This window comes from Lepidochelys kempii, chromosome 18 (genome assembly GCF_965140265.1).
Source record: "Lepidochelys kempii isolate rLepKem1 chromosome 18, rLepKem1.hap2, whole genome shotgun sequence".
Lineage (NCBI taxonomy): Eukaryota > Metazoa > Chordata > Testudines > Cheloniidae > Lepidochelys > Lepidochelys kempii.
Window position 1 is genome coordinate 17,808,935 of NC_133273.1, and position 8,564 is coordinate 17,817,498.

The window sequence follows — 8,564 nt, forward strand, 5'->3', positions numbered from 1 at the left end:
AGGCCCAGACAAACCAAAGCCTCCCCATTCCGTGAACTTTCTGTAATCCTCCCAGACTATGAGGAAGCTAGTATAAAAACAGAGACAGAAAGCTGCAAAAACAGTTTAGAGCAGACAGCCTGGTCTCAGAAACAGCCTTCAGACAGCTCCGGCCAGGGTAAGCGTATAGATAAGAAAGGAATGTTTTGCACTAGCTTTCCGCAACACAGGAACGGATACAACCAAATAAGGCAGGGCTCACATAATGCTAATGAGGAAACATCTAACTGGCCGCTTTGGCTGCATTATTGTACAGGGCAATAGGTAATTGGTTGTACATGCTTTTGTAGCTAAATTGGGGAAAAAGGTATAAATTGTATGATGTAATCTGCAGTTGGGGCTGCAGGATTTGAGACAGCTGTGTCTCCCTGGGCCTGTTTGCAGCTGCAAATAAACTCTCTGCTTCTCCACCCCGTTGTGATTATTGGGTGCGGGCAACGAACCCCTACTGTTGCTTGCCTTGGGCACTCTGTGCCGGCAACAGACTGACTAGCAACAAAAGTGAAACTGACCAGTCAGTCTTCAGAGTCAGGTACTTCAAATGTGAACATACTTCAGTACAGGGGTTTGTGCACATGCACTGGAGTTCGTCGCTGCTCCAGTTCATCATGTGCAAAATCTCACCCTAATCCCCCAAGGTGAATGAGATGAAAAAAGCAAACAACCAGCATAAATGGTGAAATGTCTATGAGATTTTTAAAAATCCGCTTTTATAACTGCAGGTATTCTTAGTAACAGGCAAGGATTGCAATTTTAAAGCAGATGACATTTCTCTTGACAGCATCCTTCTAGTTATCATCATAATAAAAAGAGCATTAAGAGCATGAATGTCAGCTGACTGTTGTGAAATAAACCTTCCTGTCACAATCGATCAAGCAAGAAATGTTCAGTCTCTCTTTTCTTTGCTATTTGCAGTCATGGATGCAGGTGCGCTGGGTTTGTTTATTTATTTATTTACTTAATGGTGGTGAAATTAAATATTAGTATTATACTACATTGGCCAAGGTCAAAGCCGCCTATATACATTAAAATATCCTAAGAATGCTAATAAGTTAAATGGAATCTATCAGTCTTCGAATGTGTTTCCATTAATTTATTCTGGGACAGTTTATCTACATCAATGATTACCCTTGTCAGCTAGGAAACCTGAAACCTTTAGGAAACACAAATGCAATTCACCAGGACTTATTTGAAATGCTAACCAATAGTTAGCTAGGAACATAGTTCAATAATGTGTCTACCTTTGAAACAAAATCAATGTTACTCAGAAGGGTATTAATGTGGGCTGTTTTTTTAATGCTGCATTTTTAATATATAAAATGTATTTTCAATGCCTGTTTCATTGGATCCCAAAGGACAGATTTGAAGCTGGTGTAAACCAGATGCCACTGAAGTGGAGCTATGTTGATTTACACCTGCTGAGGATCTGGCCCACAGTGCCCATCTGAGAGCAAAGCAGTCGCTGCAGTTGGATGAAATCTATAAGAAAAATAAACTCACTTTTTGTCCTGTTTTTCCTACTCCCGACAGTTCACCAAGTTTAGGGGCTGCTGGGACAGATAAAATAAAAGCCAGCAGAAAGGCGGAAAAGGGGAAGCCCTAAACTCTGCTGTTTTGGGACTGCAAATGTTGTAGAAGCCAAAATAAACACAGACAGATTGACTGGCACGCTCCTACAGTTTACAGGATCAGGGCCCTAGCTGGTAGCGGTGTAAAGGCATTGTCGTTTGACCCAGGTGTCTGATATGAATAGTGGAAATGGCTGAGAAATAAAATGAGAACATTGCCCAAAACTCAAACTGAGACGTTATGTTCACCTTGTTTTCTCCCACACATTTGTACTTCCTGGTTCCATCTGGGACAAGAAGTATCACAGCACAGGCTGACCTAGTATTTCAGTCTTGCCAACCACAAGCATTTGAAAATCATGAGTCAGGGCCCCAATTAATCATGAGATTGAATTAACAATCTGAGATTTGGGGTTCTTCTTCTTAGCTTTCTAGTTCTTGAGCCTTAAATTGCACTTCGGGCCACGTTTTCAAGCTTTGTTCTCCATCACGTGGGGCTAGAAATTTACTTTTTTAAAATGAAAGCTGAGATTCTCATGAAATCACTTGACTCCAGGAGCTGGCAATTGAAGAAAAATATCAAGTATCATGAGATTTGCAATAAAATCGTGAGAGTTGTCAACACTGATTTGTGGTCCAGCTTTGCAGAACCACGCTATTTTAATGGTTCTGAGAAGTGTCCAGTCATTCAGGTGCCTCTTCAATCCAAATTTCCAGGGATTTGAAAATCACATTCCAGCAGCCCTGACCAAGCAACCTCCATAGGGCTGGGGAGCACATGATCAACATAATGATGCTGGTGGAAATTGAGCCAAAGTGTGGGTTTATGTTTGTATACCAGCAGCGGGCATGCCTGTTCTACATTCCACCACATGCTGCGAATTACTGTGGTTGGCTCAGCGCAGGGATGCCAATTGCTGAAATTCAGCCAATGTACACTTTCTTCTTTGTTTGCTGCAGCTTAGAGCCTATCATGCATCTTCCCTAGCCTCTCACAATGGGCCCCTTTGCTGTCACTAACACCTGTGCAAAGGGAGTGCAAGGAAGAAATCAGACTTCTCCACTCGCACCCGGGGCAGGAGTGTACACCCACTTTGCACAACTGGGAATGAAAACAGAAAGGGGTGTGGAGTCTCAGGTCCCGTAACATGACAGGATCTTTGTAGGGGCCAGTCCTGCAGTCCTCTCTCAGATGAAACTGTCATTGGCTTGACTGAGTGCAAGAACTGAGGAAGGGCTGCAGGACTGAATCCTTGGCTATTAGCGGTGGCAAAGACCTATTAGGCCATTTACCTTTCAGATGAGCCATAAAGTCAAGGTCCTGACTGCTCCTGGTGACCAAGGATCCAGTCGTTTTACCTCAGAGAGTGGGGTCTAGCTCCTGTGCCCTGGCATATCCCCGTAGGATAATTACGTTCTGCCCGCTTGCAGTCCTGGGCAGTTTCAGCTGAATCCAATGGGCTAAATCCATAGTCAGCATGTCCCACCCTGATGTGCACAGACCGAGGATGTAGCCCTCTCTTCACTTCCTGCCCTGAGCTGTTGAGAAGTGTTGCCCTGCGCTGACAAGCAGCTGCTGTGTTGTGCCCGAGAGGTGGCTGCATTCCAGAACTGGGTGGAAGGGATCCCAGTGTATGCTTTGCACGATCAGTGTATTATGGGGTTGGGCCCCGTCTCCGTACAAACACCTAATCATCACCATCGTCGCTCGGCATCATTATCCCAAAACTTCACTCCTCTGGGGTTGAAACAGATGTGCAGCTTGGAGGTATACATCACACTTGCTGCTAGGGAACTTTTCCTTGGCATTCAGTCCTGAACCTCCCTTTGCTCAGTTCAGGCCCATGACTACTTTGAGCTTCTTTTGCCCTTTCTTCCCAACGGATTGTCGCCTTGCGGTGCCTTTGCCTTGCCAATGACTTGGGCACTTTGCTCTGAAGATATTCAGACACAGCGTGCCTTTCTGTCGGGCAGAGAGGACTCCAGACACACAGCGAAAGCTTTTTGACCGGTAAAAACAGGAACTGAAAGCTACACACATTAATCTCATTGCAACGGCCCACTGCAGCCGCCATCCTGATGGGTGGACTCTGTGTCTCTATGAATGTTTATTTCCCTTTATTATTCTTTAAATGTATTTATTGATGGAAGGAACCGGGATGAACTTTCACCGAGTGTCCCTGGTGTATTTCATCAGGGCTGGAGACAAGGTGAGGCGCTTGGCGTGAAGATTGGTAGCATGAATGGGAATACCATAGTGAAGTACCGGAGGGCTGGGAGAATGAGCAGCTCCAGTGAGGCTGGGGGAGACAAGCAAATGCTTCAAGTTGCACTGATGAGTTGTTGACAAGTTTACTCCAATTCATCCACAGGAGGGAGAAGGAAGGAGCCAGGGAATGGAATAGAAGGCACAGACAGGCCCCAATTCCCCTTTTGTTTATCTCACTGTAACTCCATGGACTTCAGTGGAGTTGCTCCTGATTTACATCAGAGCGGGAGGAGTGGGTCCAGTGTTTTGTAAACCATTGACAACAATGGCCATGGTCGGCCCTGAGTGTGTGACGGAGAGGAGCAGGTTTAGTTCTGTTTTCAACTGATTCGCCTGGCAACCAGAAATATATTTCCACCCTGTATGTTTGCAAAGTCAATGGCGCAAAGCCAGGGCCCTAATTAGACGTGGTCTAAGGATGGGCAGAATGCCCCCTCTGCCATGTTTGGGTTTTGCAGGGGGGTGATAAAGCACTGGTAAGGGGAATCGGGCATGGCCCCTGGGCCGGAAGTATTTTGATAACCCTGTGAAACTGGGTTCATTAGAAAGACAAACCAAACAGCGAGTCGTTGGTAGCCTGGAGTAGCTTGATTCAGATGGATCCGTGGTGATCTTCTCCAAGAATCAAAGGGAGAGAGGCCAACACTGCCTCTCCTATAGAGCAGATCTACATAAATGTCCATTAATACCTCCTCAGCAGCTGCTGTGCATCACAGCCCAGCTGTGGCTGCTTGGCTGGGGTGAGCGAGGAAATTCCCATCTATAGAGTGCTCTGGGTTCCAGCTGGATACAAGGAGCTCTTTAAATCACCCTGCTGAACATGCCGAGCTCTCTTTTGGCATGTCGCCTCCGCAAGGCGCTTCTTGGGGCAGGGACTAGCTGCCTTTTCATTGGGAGTCCATGCCGTACCTAGCACAGTGGGGCCCTCCCTGGAGTCCTGAGCCCCTACCACAGTATAAATAACAGTAGCTTGCCTGGGGCCCTGCAAGCATCAGAGCTGGGGTTAGAGAAATCCTGGCTCACGGTCCCATACTCCGACCTCTGGGATAACTCAGCTCTCATGTGTCTCTCCTTTGCTTCACTCTGCTGTGCATGAGAATCTCAGGCACGTTTGATTTTCCTTTGCAGAAAGCCAGTGATAATGAAGGGAACTGGGTTAGAAGCTGACAGCTGTTTTTACAGAGTTAGCCTCCTGGAGCACTCGAGCAAAGAGGCCAGATGGGTCTGCCACGACCCAGACAGGGGAAGAAATGAATCCATGGAAAGGGCAGCCACAGGAGGGGCTGGCTATCTCTAATGAGCAATGATGGTAGATGTGCTTTGAGACTGGTCTCTCTCTTGGATGGGTAAGATGCTCCATGGTGGTTCATTGCTAATTGTTCGCAGGCAATCGTCCAGCTTTTAATCTCGCCATCCTCATCTGTTTTCTCTTCCCAAAGCTACTGATCCCGGAAAGGATGCGTCTTGATGATGCGTGGCACCCTTAACCAGCTCAGTGGCGAGTGGGCTTGCGCCCTCCTTGTGCGCCACTCAGCTGTACTGCCTAGATGTGCTGTGGGACTTAACCAGCGCGCTGGCCCCTTGCAGGGGGGCGAGTTTCCTTTTGGAGGTGACTTTGCATTTGTGTGCTCTTTCCTCTCGCTAATTGTGTTTCGACGCTGCCCACCAGTGGTCACACGCAGGAGCTTCAGGGTGACGATTGCCCCTCCCAACTTTCACATCTTTTAGCTCGTTCAGCTCCTCAGAATTTCTAGGAAAGGGGCTTGGTCTTCAGCTTAAAGCAATCAGACATTTGCAAAAGCCTGATCCCCCCAAAAGGCACCGAGCTAGCAGCTGTCTTGCTTCAACAGCCTTTCTCCTCCTCTTTAGAACCTTGTTGTCTTCCTTTCTTTTGCACTTCTTTCCCGTCCCCCTAATATTCCAGTTTCAAGACCGGAGACGGGATGCCTTCTCTGTCAGTGACTGATGGAACTATTATTTCCAGTGCACACTGTGCCCGCCCTTATCTCATTAGGATTTGTGGCTAAACGATCGTCATCTTAGAGCAGGCAGTGTGATCCAGTGGTGAGAGCACTGAGGTGGGAGATCTGGGGGACTGCCATTAACTGGCTCTGAGACCCTATGCAAGTCTCTGTCCTCTGTCTCCTTTTCCCACATCTCCACAATGGGGATAAGGATCGCTGGATGAAAAGTGCTACGTAAGGGCGAAGTGTAAGTGGAGCAGGCCTGTGTCACTTTGGTCTACATGCGGTTTTGGCCCCATTTGAGTTGTATTGGTTTAGAAGCGGTGCAACCCTGGAGTGTGGGGGCAGCTGTACTAGGATCAAAGTGCTTATAACAGGATTGCTTATTTCTGTATGGGGTAGGCGTTGGGGTGGGTTCAATGGGGTTAGGGGTGAGGCTGGTAGGTGGCCTGTGGTAGGGTTAGGGGTGGTTTCAGCTGGCGACCCCAGGCTAGGGTTAGGGTCAGAGCCAATTGGTTCTCTGGGCTTTGGCTTAGATTTGGTTGGTGTTGCTGGCGCAGGGCTAGGGTTGGGGCTAGTTAGCGGCTCTGACCTTAGGCTCAGGTTGGGCAGGGTTGGTTGCACTGGTCCTGGTGTCTGGGCCACCCGCTCTTGATCCTTTCACAAGGCCATTGAACTCTGGAAGCTAGCCGACTCGGCTCGCCCGTCAGTCATTATTCCACTTTGCACCATGTCCCCACCAGAGGGCTGATCACGCGAGATTTAAGGAGGAATTTGGGGGCAGATAATCCCTGTGCCGGTGCAGAGGCAGAGGGAGCCTTCCCTATTCAGGGGATGTGGGGCCTGTGCCATCCATTAGGGCACCCCTGAGGACTTCCCTAAAGTACATTACTGCTTCCAAGGCCCTTCTTGGGCTTTGCAGGGGCCCAGAATAGCTGGACCCTGAGAGCATCCCAACCATGCTTCACCCTCTGGTCTGCACCCACACACTGCATCCACTCTGTCCTCAGGTCTCTTTTGCCTAAGGTGCCAATGGAAGTGGTGCAGGGTTAGCCCAGCCGCTGGAGGCCTCTCTACCCTACTCTGGGTAGTTTCGGGGGGAGCCCATACATCAGGGCTCACCCAACTCTGAACAGGGGTATAGTGCTACCAGAGCGGTCCCAAGTGTCACTCAGGCACCTGAAATCCAGGGCGGAGCTCTGCACCCGCCCTTCAAAAAAGCTACCCTCCGGCAGCTCCGCCTTGCCATTTTCTGAGCCGCGGGCCAGAGGGTCCCCGCCGCCCTGACCTCTCAGGGCTGCCTGGCCGCAGGAGGACGCGCCGGCAGGCAGCAGCCCCACACAGCGTGGGCCGTTGGTGCTGGGAAATCAACCGTGCGCGGTGAGGGGGAATGGTTGGGCCCTCACCCACAGCTGCTCCGAGGGGCAGGGGGAGGTTACGGGCAGGCGGGGGTGCTGTGCTGGGTCCAACGTGCCGTGCTGCCTCCGACCCCCGCGTGTGCGGGGTGAGGAGGAGGCTCCATGGCGCCCCCCAGGAGAGGGGAGCTGCGCCCGGCGGAGAAGGAGCTGCTGGCGGCGATTGCCCAAGGTGAGGCATGCGTGTGCCCAGTGCCGCCGGTGAAGCCCTGTGTCTGGGGGCACCAGGGCTAGGGAGAGGGCGTGGCGTCGGGGGAGACGCTGAACTAGGACCAGCTGACATTGCCCGTCCTCCCAAACGTCGGGGCCCTCCCAGATTTTCCGTACGCCTGCTCTGTGGCTGCCTCGCCGGCACAAAGGGGCCGGGACGCAATGCCTGTAAAGTTGAGTCCGCACGGGATCACTGGTGTGGCCTTGCTGAGTGAAACCCTCCTGCCTCACCCCCATGACAACCCGGGGACAGCCTGTCTGCCCCTACCCCTGCACAGAGGCTCTAGGCGGCGATCTCTCCGAGCTGAGTGACGGATCAGATCATGACATGACCTGGCCAGCTGTAATAAGGACTGTAATATCTCAGCTGCCATTTGGCCAGCTCTGTAATTTGCTAATGGGATTCCTGAAAGCATGGGCTATGTTTCTGAAGCACAGTTTGAAAGGGACATTCTCTTGTCACAAAACTCATATTAAACATAAATGCACAAATCTGTTTCTAATAACAGCTTAGAATAACCAGGCTGAAACAGGCTTAGGAATCGAATGAATTTTTCACCATCTGTGTTGTTTAAAAAAAATTCTACATTTCACTCAGCATGGATGTGGTAACTAGAGTGATCTGTTTAACACTGAACTCACAGTCAGTTTCACTGTCTGGGTCTATTGCAGAAGCAGCTTTGGTATGTGTTTCTTTGCAACACTGGGCAGATCTATTATAATTAAGAAGTGCAGGGGGGGGAGAAAGAAAAGCAGGGAAAAGTTCGTTTGTTTGTTTAAATGATTAAAATATTTAGGGGCTTTTAATCTTTCATTTCCCCCTAAACACACTCACCCTTTTATATTTTCAAAATCTAAATTTCAGCCCTAAATCTGGCTGCAAGTGTCTACGTAAATATAAACCCCCAGCGTCAAAAATAAAATAAAATTAGACTCAGGCACCAACACCTTTCAGAACAACATTTGTTAGCATCAAACCTTTCACCAGTGGGCGATGTGAAAGGAATACTAATAGAGAGCGATTTCTAGGGGTTTGTGGATGCTGGCAGATCTGGGATTGTTAGAGAAGCTGTAAATAATCCTTAACTTTTCCCTAGCA